The following is a 9,477-nucleotide window of genomic DNA, read 5'->3' on the forward strand; positions in this document are numbered from 1 at the left end:
CATGACTCAAAAACCGAGAAAACATGCAAAAGTGGAAAACGTGAATTATGTTAACTGTGGACTTAGGATCCGGTACTTATATCCACACACTCCATAGGGAGGGCCCGGTTACCTGAATGGTGCACTTACCACTATATGGAAGTGAAAGGAAGTACACCAATGACAAAGGACAATCCTCATAGACAGGGTCCTGTAAAAGGACTTCCTCTACATCAGGGGACAGAAGTTCGTGAAAATGGTTTAACCGTGGACCATTAACTTGAAAGGTACTGTTGTCATTTGGATTAACCAAGGTGATTGCCCCGTAAGGGGTGACTTCAGTAACCAGAAAAGGGCCAGACCAACGGGTTTTTAGTTTTCCTGGGAAAATATGCAGACGGGAGTTGTAAAGCAAGACCTTTTGACCGACCACAAACTCTTTGCGTAAGATTTGCTTATCATGAACACGTTTCATGTTAGCTTTATAATCCTTCGCGAGATCGTAAGAATCGCTACGGATTTCTTCAAGCTCATTCAATTGCAACTTGCGTTTGACACCTACCTCATCAATATTGAAGTTAAGGTTTTTTATAGCCAACAGAGCACGGTGCTCTAATTCCACGGGCAAATGACATGGTTTCCCAAATACAAGTCTAAAGGGAGACATACCTATAGGAGTTTTGAAAGCAGTTCTATACGCCCATAAGGCATCCGATAGACGCTTTGACCAGTCTTTCCTATCGGGGTTTCTGAGTTGTTTCTAAAATTTTTGATTTCCCTATTAGAAACTTCTACTTGTCTGCTAGTTTGTGGATGATAAGGAGTTGCTACTTTGTGTGTAACTCCATACTTTTTCACTAGGGATGCAACAACTCTGTTGCAAAAATGTGTTCCACCATCACTAATGATGGCTTTAGGAATGCCAAACCGACAGAAAATATATTCTTTAATAAAAATACAACCGTCTTATGGTCATTGCTACGGCAAGCCGGGCCTCTATCCATTTAGACACGAGTCCATGACAACTAGAATATAAATGAAACCGTGGGAAACAGGAAAGGACCCATGAAATCAATGCCCCAAACGCCAAAAAATTTCTACTATTAAGTTTGGATTTAATGGCATCATATTATGTTTCGTGATTCGCCCAAGTTGTTGGCAACGAATACACGTCTTGCAATGCACTTGGGCATCCTTAAAAAGGGTAGGCCAATAAAATCCACATTGAAGCACTTTAGTGGTTGTTTTCATCCCACTAAAATGGCCACCACACACTTTGTCATGGCAGAACGATAGAACTTCATTGTATTCCCACTGGGGAATACAATGATGAATAATCTGATCCTCACAATACTTAAAAAGGTATGGCTCATCCCAGTAATATAACTTAACTCTGGCCAAGAACTTCTTACGTTCATTTCTTGACCAATTATAAGGCATAACATCAGCCGCTAAATAATTTACAATGTCAGCATACCATGGTGCTGAAAAAATTGCATACAGATGGTCATCAGGAAAAGAGTCCGGTATGGACTCAAAATCACTCTGATCGTCCTTTGTGAGTCTAGATAAGTGGTCGGCAACTACGTTTTCGACCCATCTTTTGTCCTTTATTTCTAATGTGAACTCTTGCAGGAGAAGGATCCATCGGATTAATCTCTGCTTAGCATCCTTCTTTACAAGAAGGTACTTAAGGGCTGCATGGTCCGTGTAAACTAAAGTTTTAGAACCAACCAAATAAGGACCTAAACTTATCTAAAGCATAAATGACGACTAAGAATTCTTTTTCCAGTAGTTGAATAATTCCGTTGAGCATCGTTTAAGGTTTTACTAGCATAATAAATAACAGTGGACTTATTATCTAGTTTTTGTCCCAAGACTGCACCAACTGCATAGTCACTAGCATCACACATGAGTTCGAAAGGTTTAGACCAATCGGGAGGCTGTATAATTGGTGCAGAGGTTAGGACGGCTTTTAAAGTTTCAAAAGCCAGCGTACAGTTAAAATTAAAATCAAAGATTGCATCTTTCAAAAGCAGATTAGTTACCGGCCTAGCTATTTTCGAGAAGTCTTTAATAAACCATCTATAAAAACCTGCATGGCCTAGAAAGGTTCTAATATCACGAACAGTCCGTGGTTTAGGTAGAGTCGCTATCTTATCTAGTTTGGCCTTATCTGCTTCAATGGCATCACTAGATACGATGTGACCTAGTACTATGCCCTTTTTCACCATGAAATGACACTTTTCCCAGTTTAAAACGAGACTCTTTTCTTCACACCGTGTCAAAACCTTTGATAGGTTAGACAAACAAAGTCCGTGAAGGAGTCTCCATAGATAGAAAAATCATCCATGAAAACTTCCATAAAGCTTCTACCATGTCACTAAATATATGAAGCATATCACTGGAAGGTACCAGGAGCATTACAAAGGCCAAAAGGCATTCGTTTATAGGCATACGTTCCAAAAGGACATGTGAAGGTAGCCTTTTCTTGGTCATCAATATCAATAATAATCTGAAAATAGCCTGAGTAGCCATCCAGAAAACAATAAAAAGCATGACCAGCTAGGCGTTCGAGCATTTGATTTATAAACGGTAAGGGAAAGTGATCCTTTCGTGTCATAGTATTTAAACGTCTGTAATCAATACAGATCCTCCATTTCATAGGACCTTGTGTGACAACATAGTCACCCTTCCCATTTCGTACCATGGTAACTCCCGATTTCTTAGGAACTACATGAATGGGGCTTACCCATTCGCTATCAGAGATTGGGTATATGATACCCGCATCGAGTAATCGTAAGACTTCTTTCCTCACTACCTCTTTCATGGTTGGGTTGAAGCGACGCTGAGGTTCGCGAGAAGTCTTCGCGTTATCCTCCAAATGGATACGATGAGTGCAAATATTAGGGTCAATTCCCTTAATGTCGGCTAGGGACCAACCAATCGCAGACCGATGTTCCCTAATCACCCGGATTAAACGTGTCTCTTCATTCTTAGATAACAGAGAAGATATAATTACCGGATGACTACCATCCGGATCCAGTTGAATATATTTTAACTCCGGGGGAAGAGGTTTAAGCACTGGGGTGGAAGGAAAATCAATAGATGTTTCGTCGGGGTCCTCATTTTGCATAATGAATATTTGCTTAGGTAGCAAGTCTTCATACTCAATATGTGGAGCAACCGAAGGGTCTACAATTGGTGTGGACTCAAGGATGGTGTTGACTTCCTCTAAGTAGGAGTCATTTACAAAATCTGAAGTTCCAAAAGAAAGGAGTTTGTACATATTGTTTCCAGGAAACGTGTTGTTAAAATAATCTTGAGCTAAGCTCTCGATCATGCTAACCTCCCCATCTATAGATGAATCTGGTAATTGTTTCATCATTTTAAAAACATTTACCTCAACTGTAAGATGGCCAAAAGATAAGGACATCTTACTATCGCGGCAATTTATAAGTGCGTTGGCAGTTGCCAAGAAGGGGCGCCCTAAGATGATCGGTACAGAGTCGTTGGCGACTTAATTTATCATCGAGGATAACAAAATCAGCGGGATAGTAAAAATCCACGAACCTTAACAAGCACGTTTTCCACTACGCCCTTAGGATACTTTAATTGACTGTCCGCTAATTGCACGTTATATTTTGTAGGTTGCATTTTCCTGTAGACCTATTTGTTTATACAAATAATATGGGAGTAAGTTAACACCGCGCCCCCGTGTCTAATAACGCGGTCGTCGTGGTGTGGGAATCTCCTAAGGTGCATTTTTACAAGAGGGGATCGACGAGTGGTCCTTGTACTTAACAATTCCATTATTTTCGGATAAAGTTGGGAATTGTTCAGTTAGAAAGGCGTCTTTAGGTATATTGGTCTTACGCCTAGTAGTGCACAACTCTTTAAGAAACTTAGTGTGATTAGGTAGCTTTTTAATAGCTTCTAGAAAAGGAAGGTTTATCGTTAGATTTTTGAAAACGTTCCTAATCTCCTCAAAGTTTGTATCCCTGGTTAGCATGGCTAATTTTTTAGGGAACGGTGGTTTCGCTCTATATTTAGCGTATGGCTCGACTTGATGTGTTACCTTGGCTTTCTGTTTCTTAGTTTGTTGTTTAACTGGTACCTCTACAGTGGTAGGCTCTTCAGTTTCTACGGTATCTAGTTCGATATATCCGGTGTAGGAGTATCGATGGGGTAACTATAGGCATAGTTACTTTGTTATCAACCACTCTTCCGTAATCGGAGAGTGGTGATGGCATTCGTGTCACCTACTATTGTCGTTTTTCGTACTAGTATTACCGCTTACCTCAAAGGTCGTGTTTGTTATTTTAGGGTTGGGTATCACTTGTCCCGAAACACGCCTTTTGGTTCTTTCTCTTGGGCTAACTGTTGTATGCCCTGATTTATGGATTGTAAGATCTGTTGGTTTGATTGAGTCATTGATTGGAAAAGTTGTTTGGTAACTTGTATAAAGGTGTCTATACGATCCGGATGTGATGGTGTAGTAGTCCGGTGTGGTGCGACCGAACTATCTCAACGATGATTATTTATGGGTGGGTTGTGATAGTTATTATTGTTAACCAGAATGATACCTTTATTGGTATTATAACTATTATAATTACCCTGACCTTGTGCTAAACCTTGTCGTGGTTGCGCTTGGTTGTTATAATTATTATAATTTCCACGACTTAGTCCCCGGCCTTGCCTTGGTGGAGCTTGATTATAGTTGTTCGCTTGCCTAACATTTTGGTTATTAGACCCGGAGGTGAAACTTGTTGATTGTTTCGCCAACTAAAGTTAAGGATGTTGTCTCCATGGGGCATTAGGAATAGGATAGTTATTAATGGAGTACACATTATCTTGCTCTAATTGTTGTTGTTCATAGGCGAAAAGGACAATAGGAGTCGGGTGCTCGGGACTCAAACAGACATTACATGGGTTGGAGTTAACATTCATGACGGGGTAGGCTTTTGTTACACGTGAAATAGCCTCAACCTTTTAGTTAGAGATTCGATTAAATTTTTAAGTTCTAGATCGGGTTTCATCTCAAACATACCGGGCGGCCTTAATCTGTTGAAGAAGAACTAACAACAGCGGGGATATCATCATGCCCAATTGTTATTACGCGTTTTAGTTTGATCTTCTAAAAATTTGTAAGCCTCCGGGGCTCCTTTACTTAGGAAACTACCCCATTCATTATGTCAAGGACTTCTTTATGGTGATGTTGAAGTCCTTTGAAAAAGGCAACGAACTAACGTGTCCTTTGCTAGGTTATGGTGTGGACACTCAATAAGAAGATCGGTGAAACGATTCCAAGCCTCAAAAATGATTCATGAGGATTTTGTCGGAAAAAAATGAATCTTGGAAAGCATCTCATCCGTCTTTAGGGGTGGGTAAAATGTTCCATAAACAACTGAACAAGTTTAGCCCACGAGTCCCACAGAAGTTAGGCGCTTTGGGCGATTAACCAAGACATTTGCTTTATCGGGCTAAGGTGAAGGGAAATACCCCGAGTTTAATTTGTTCGCATCAACCGTAGGATGATGGAATGTTGTAAGGACTTGTTCAATCCTACACATGTGTTGATAAGGTTTTTCATGGTCTAAATTATGGAAAACGGGTAACAAATTAAATATGTTTGGGGGAATTCGAAAATCCCCCACTGGGTCTGCTAGAACGATGCAAGATTTAGGGCTATCGCTCAAGGCTTTGTAAAAGTCGGAGAGAGGAGTCTCTCTTTCTTTAGCCATTGTGTCAGGTGTGGTTGGTGGGATAGTAGTTAGAGGTGTAGTGATTGGTATACTCGATAGATTTGTTTGTTGATGTTGACGGTTAATTACGTTCGGTGTTTTTCTCCGACCAGACCTTAATCTCATGCAAGTCTAAGTCTAAACGCGACAACAATCCAAACAATCTTGATATATTAGTATGAACCTCTAACTGGAGATGCGAGGTATAGAAGAAAGGAATACCTAATAGCGTCCTTGCTTCGCTTATGAATAGCATCTTGTTTACGCGTGTTCAGTGTAAATAACAAGTTAGAACACTGAAAAACTTAAAAAAATTGAAGTTCGAAACAAACCTGTAGAAATCCGGAAAATTTGGCTTAGGGCGCGGGTGTGCTCGCATAGGGCGCGGTCGCGCTCCGTGTAACTTGAAATTCCAGTGTTTTAGGGCGGGTCGCGCTTGTGTTCCAGGCTATAGGGCACAGGTGCGCTCCTTATAGGCGCGATCGCGCTTAGTGTAATTTTGTCGCGGAATTTTTCAACGCTGAAACGGATAACCACAGTATGAATCAAACGAGGGTTGGTGGGTTTAATGGGACTTAAAAATGACTAATTCTACTATGATAACAATGCTAAAGTGCAACTAAGATGGCAGCGGTGCCATTTGATAAAACATAAAATGAAATAGTTTACCTACGAAATGAACGATAAAACTCAAAACGTAAGTAAACTAAAACTAATCTATGTGCCTATGTTTATCAAAATTTCTACTCTCAATTCTATTGAGATAGAGTGGAGTAACAAATTCGTTCCACTCCTAGTGCTCTAGCATGGAATGTTTTCTAGTCTAATTAGTCGGGCTTAAGCCTAATGAGAGCTTTACGAAGGGTGTTATACTACGATACCTAGGTGAAATTGATTATGTTGAATTTAACTACAAATGCTATGGAAATATGATTGTTTTTGAATCTAGATAAAGGATTAGAGGGGAATCGAATCCACCTCGAATCCAACTTAATAACCTAGCATAGATTCTTGTATCTCGATTCTTACATTCTTACGGCAAGAAATTCGAGTTCTAATCCCTAGTGTTCATGGCATTTCTACCGAATACTAACTAGCATGTGAGGTCGTCCACCCATTCTCATGGTGAATCACAACCTTCTAGATTGGAATAGATTCTACAATGCTTCTACACTATACCACTAAGTTTTCATCAAGGCTTCATCAACCCCTCTAATGGAGGTTTTAGCCTTGAGTCATCAAACCATCATTTCCCATTGAATTATAACTACACATTATATTAAAATTCTAACTTAACTAAATTAACCAACAATGTTTCAATCTACTTAAACTACGAAATGATAATCAATAAGAATTAAAACTAGATCTATAAATTGAGATGACAAAAATCGAAATTGACAAAATAACTATTTTATTTATCTAATCAATCAAGAACAATGATTCAAAGACTTAATCTAAAACAGGAATTGAAAATGGAACTAAAACTTAATTAAAATACTGTAAACTAGATCTAGAATTATCTATATTGTTTTAGGTCTAACTAGCTATCATTAACAAAGAGCTAAGCTTTGGTTTTTATACTTTCAGATCCAAAAATCGTGCATGGGCTTGGAGCCATGTTTTGGGCCAGAGAATCAGGCCCAAAACCCAATACTTTCAGTCCAAAAATGCCTCTTCAGCTGCAGTTGGCTTTAATAGACTTTTCATCCACTTTTGCTCCTTTGATTGGATCAATGTTTAGACCATTGGAAAGCTCTTTCGGAGACGGTCGTTTTGACATAAGGTAGGCCCATTTCCGAGGTCTGAGTCCAAAGATATTGTCTTCGGAAGTTCTCATTTATTTGTGTCCAATTCATTTTACGCCCGCGTGGACCTTGACTCTTCATCTTTTGACCGGGCTTTACAGAGGCTTTGTCTTCTTGAATCTTGGCCTTTAATCACAGAACTCCTTAGCAACCGACCTTTGCTCCTTTATCTCGCTAAAGTGGTACATTTCTGTACATAATGGACTTTTACGCCTGAAATGCATAAAAACACGTAATCAGTATTAACTCTTAATTATTACTCACATAATTAGTCTAAAAGTATGACTGTTACAGGGTTAAAACTACAGTTTTGGGCTCTTATCACCTTCCCCGAACCTTGATGTCTAGTTTAGCTCGATCCCATAGCATGAGGCATAAGTACCTTCTTATGCCTGTTCTAATTTCCCGTATTATGATATGTTTCTTTCCTGTTTTTTGTACACATTTCACAGATTGGATTACGGTCGAAACTGTACGACCCACCAATAGTATTATTCGATTTTTCCGTGCAATGACTTGGCAAGGGTGGAGGATACAACCTCATCAGGTTGCACCCTACACCCCGCCAGACCAAGTGGCTCTTAATAGGTTAGCAATAATAGATGATAAATGGTGGGAAGCCTGGCAAATTATCATGGCATGGCAGGACGCGAAGGAACCTCACTTCTTTATAAAAGAAGAGGATGAGGAAGATGATGAGTAAAGCGGGAGATAAGGTAAGTTATTTAATTCTAGTTAGTGTCTGCTTATGTCCCAAGCAATTTCATTCTTGTTAACCCCATAATGAGTAGAACTCGTATAGAGTTGAGTCAGTTTTTATTTCCTATATTAGTACGTTCTAACCTTGTTTTGTAGATGTTCCTAAATTTCACGCGATTCAATGGTATTTTTCCTACCCTCTTTATTTAAAATGCTTTGAGGACAAAGCATGTTTCTTGTTTGGGGGGTGGGGAATAGAAACTGCGATGTAATTAAGGCATCTGTTAGGATATAGATAGAGATAATATGCATTTGTTTTCTAGTTAAAAATTCAAAAATATAAATAAATAAGTTCATGCTATACACTTAGGAATATTGGTATTGTTTTCCTTCTCTATGCTCTTAATAATCTAGAAGTCTCACGTAGATTTTGCATTAGAATAATTTTTAGAAACTTACGTTAATATATAAGTAATAATCTTTGCATCTATCTATAAATATATTACATGAGTATCGATGATTGTTAGCAGTAAGTTTCTGAAATCTAGGCTAGAGTACTTATTCTACAAATCCTGTGAGAATATAGCCTAAAGCCTTATATGAGTGAAACATTTGAGAAATGACACAAGGGAGAAGTAAAATCCGGATAGAGAAATCACACGTCCACTTGCTTGATCACTATGTCATATCCTAAGCTAGAATTTAGGCCCTCTTTGGATCGATATAGCTAGAAATTCAAACCTATGAATTATTTTCCGCTTAGTAAGCCCCTCGAGCCTTTCTTTAGCCTTTCATAAACCACAAATCCTTTACCCCCGTTACAAAACAAAAAAAATAAAAATTCAACCTACCCAATTTAGATAAGTCTGAAAATAGAATGAGGAAGAAAGAAGAAGAGAAAAACTTGTGTAAACAAAAGTTAGTTAATGGCTTCAGAAAATAAAGAAAAGAAGTTTCCATCCAAAGAAAAGAAAAATAAAAATAGAAATAAAATAAAAACTCCAAAAATAGAATAAAAGGGAGTCAAAAGCCAAAGAAAAGAAAAAGAAAAAAAAATATGGCCAAGGATGGAAACAAAGTGTAGAAGCAAAAGTAAATAACAAGGTTTTCTCTAGTTACATAATCTGAAGACTCTATTATCTCAGACTTGTCCTTTTTGAATATCCATTTCCTTCTTTCTTAAACCATCTCCTAATCCCCGCAACACCTAATAAAGACCTCTAGCTCAATTAGGAATAGGTTAGTGTGAT

The sequence above is a fragment of the Coptis chinensis genome, chromosome 3 (genome assembly GCF_015680905.1).
Source record: "Coptis chinensis isolate HL-2020 chromosome 3, ASM1568090v1, whole genome shotgun sequence".
In the NCBI taxonomy this organism is placed as follows: domain Eukaryota; kingdom Viridiplantae; phylum Streptophyta; class Magnoliopsida; order Ranunculales; family Ranunculaceae; genus Coptis; species Coptis chinensis.